Here is a 3,182-nt window from a genome sequence, read left to right on the forward strand (position 1 = left end):
ATTTACAATGCATATGATTATTTTATTCTTGGTTTGGACCTACTTAATCTGTGCTTGCAAAATGTAGTTTACAGCTACCTCAGGGCAGCAGGCACCATAACAGCTTACAGCCACTGAATTAGGTCTTTCTCCTCTGTGGTTCATAAATGATGGAAGGCCCAGTGGCGTGGCATCCTGTTCAGTGAAGCACATGATCTTTCCACCACCAAGGGGCTTTAAGCAGAGTTGGGTTTGGTTTGTTGGTTTTAGTTTGGTGTGTTAATCTTTTCTCAGTCAGGGACGTTTACTTACCTACTTAGAAATATCCTACAGTGCATAACAGTATATGCTAGTACTTTGCAAAAAATGAGAGAATTATTGCCCTCATACAGTCAAGAGTTGGGAGATTTAACTGAGAGGAAATATTGAAACTGTTTAAAAGCTCAGGACCTACAACCTGATTGCTAGAATCTGAATTCTAATTCTAACCCTTCCTGGACCTCTCTGTGCCTCAGTTTCCTCATCTATGAAAATGGGGACAGTGATAGTAGAGCTCACAGGTGTTTGTAAGCTTCAGTGATTTAAGGATTATAAAGTGGTTAGAATGGCTCACGGTACAAAAATAACTAACTTTTACATAGAACTTACTAATAAGAACTTAAATGTTTGCTTTTATTTATCCTAGACCAAACCACCATTACTTTTTTGCTGGACTTAGCTTCCCCATTAGTTTTCTCTACCCTTCTTAAATCTATTCCCCACCCCACATAGCCAAAAGATATTTTCACATTAAAAAAATTGTCCATGGCTTAGAAATGAATTATAAACTTAAAGGCAAAATAAACTGCCATTAGCTCTGTACTCTAGTTGATAAAGTTGTTTCCCATGGAAGTATGGGTTAAGAAATCTGCTACTACTATAGATGTACAATGGAACTGAAAAATTAAGTAAATGGAAGCTAGGTTTCTCACTGTTGGAGTGAGCATTTACAGATAAGCACAGGAGGATGCCAGAATTATCCAGGTGGTAATGAATTAGAGCTGAGTTATCAGTATGAGCTCATGTTTAGCTTAATACAGACACAGGTGGTTAAATATAAAAATACGGCACCATTCTGGGTGGGGGTCTGGGGAGTGCAGCAGCCATGGCCAGCCACCTCGTGCTCAACAATGGCGCCAAGATGCCTATCCTGGAGCTGGGCACCTGGAAGTCCCCTCCAGGGCAGGTGACTGAGGCCGTGAAGGTGGCCATTGACGTCGGGTACCACCACATCGACTGTGCCCATGTGTACCAGAATGAGAATGAGGTGGGGGTGGCCATTCAGGAGAAGCTCAGGGAGCAGGTGGTGAAGCGTGAGGAGCTCTTCATCGTCAGCAAGCTGTGGTGCACTTACCATGAGAAGGGCCTGGTGAAAGGAGCCTGCCAGAAGATGCTCAGCGACCTGAAGCTGGACTACCTGGACCTCTACCTTATTCACTGGCCAACTGGCTTTAAGCCTGGGAAGGAATTTTTCCCACTGGATGAGTCGGGCAATGTGGTTCCCAGTGACACCAACATTCTGGACACATGGGCGGCCATGGAAGAGCTGGTGGATGAAGGGCTGGTGAAAGCTATTGGCATCTCCAACTTCAACCATCTCCAGGTGGAGGCGATCTTAAACAAACCTGGCTTAACATATAAGCCTGCAGTTAACCAGATTGAGTGCCACCCGTACCTCACTGAGGAGAAGTTAATCCAGTACTGCCACTCCAAAGGCATTGTGGTGACCGCCTACAGCCCCCTCAGCTCTCCTGACAGGCCCTGGGCCAAGCCCGAGGACCCTTCCCTCCTGGAGGATCCCAGGATCAAGGCGATCGCAGCCAAGCACAATAAAACTACAGCCCAGGTCCTGATCCGGTTCCCCATGCAGAGGAACTTGGTGGTGATCCCCAAGTCTGTGACACAGGAACGTATTGCTGAGAACTTTAAGGTCTTTGACTTTGAACTGAGCAACCAGGATATGACCACCTTACTCAGCTACAACAGGAACTGGAGGGTCTGTGCCTTGTTGAGCTGTGCCTCCCACAAGGATTACCCCTTCCATGAGGAGTTTTGAAGCTGTGGATGCCTGCTCATCCCTAAGTGACCTATACCTGTGTTTCTTGCCTCATTTTTTTTTCTTGAAAATGTAGTATGGCCTGTGTCACTCAGCAGCGGGACAGCAACCTGTAGAGTGGCCAGCAAGGGCGTGTCTAGCTTAATGTTGGATCTGAAGAGCCCTGTCAGTAGAGTAGAAGTCTCTTCTAGTTTGCTTTGCCCTTCTTTTTGCCCCGCTGGGGAAAGTACAACCTGAATACTCTTTTCTGACCAAAGAGAAGCAAAATCTACCAGGTCAAAATAGTGCTACTAACAGTTGAGTTTTGACTGCTTGGAACTGTAATCCTTTCAGCAAGACTTCTCTTTGCCTCAAATAAAAAGTGCTTTTGTGAAAAAAATAATAATAATAATAAATAAATAAATAAATATAAAAATACTTGTAGATGGGTGTGTGCCTGTGTGTATATATATATATGGATTAGTATAAACACGTACATTTCCTTGCTTTGTCAGTTGACAGGGTCTAGAAGTAATGATCCCTCAGTAACAACAAGCATACATAGCATCCAGATCTTGGTTTCTAATACCATTTTCCATGTGATTATATTGCAATTTATGGGGAAAGGGCAGATTTTAGGACTGGGGCAGGAAATATATGAGATGAGCCTATAACATCAGAAAGTAAGAGAGTGTTGAAACACTCACACATGCATACAATGATGGGTTTTGTTTTGGTTTGGTTTTTTATCTTTCTCTAATTTGGTTCAGCAGTCCTTTCAGGAGAGTGACTATATACTCTAGCCCTGCCCTGACAGAGCTCTAGGAGATTTGGTCATGGATGTTTACATCATGCCTTTCATGGAATACTTCTTTATCCTGGAGGACAGCCTAGCGCTTAACTGTGCAATCTGTGACCAGGTACCCGACCAGGTGTTGAACAAATTTCTCACAGGAAATTTGTTTATATTGGCAGATGCCCTTTTACTCTTGCCTGACCTATGTCCAATTTATTTCTTTGAAGATAACCACTTTCTATGAGAGCCTTGGCCAGGATAAAAGTTAGGTCCAGATATATCTGTCAGGTGAAACATAGAGAAGGCAACACACACATACCTACACAAAAATAG

General features: G+C 43.7%; 1 pseudogene across 2 annotated transcripts; it reads left to right on the forward strand.

The window, feature by feature from the left end:
- Window positions 1-1,083: 1,083 nt before the first annotated feature.
- LOC112630382 lies at window positions 1,084-2,453 on the forward strand (annotated as a pseudogene). Of its 2 annotated transcripts, XR_003120864.1 has the most exons (2): window positions 1,084-1,239; window positions 1,304-2,453. The product of XR_003120864.1 is annotated as an aldose reductase pseudogene, transcript variant X2 (transcript). The 2 variants fall into 2 exon arrangements; XR_003120863.1 differs by having other exon boundaries at window positions 1,086-2,453.
- The last annotated feature ends 729 nt before the right edge of the window (window positions 2,454-3,182 follow it).

Source organism: Theropithecus gelada, chromosome 8, assembly GCF_003255815.1.
Source record: "Theropithecus gelada isolate Dixy chromosome 8, Tgel_1.0, whole genome shotgun sequence".
In the NCBI taxonomy this organism is placed as follows: domain Eukaryota; kingdom Metazoa; phylum Chordata; class Mammalia; order Primates; family Cercopithecidae; genus Theropithecus; species Theropithecus gelada.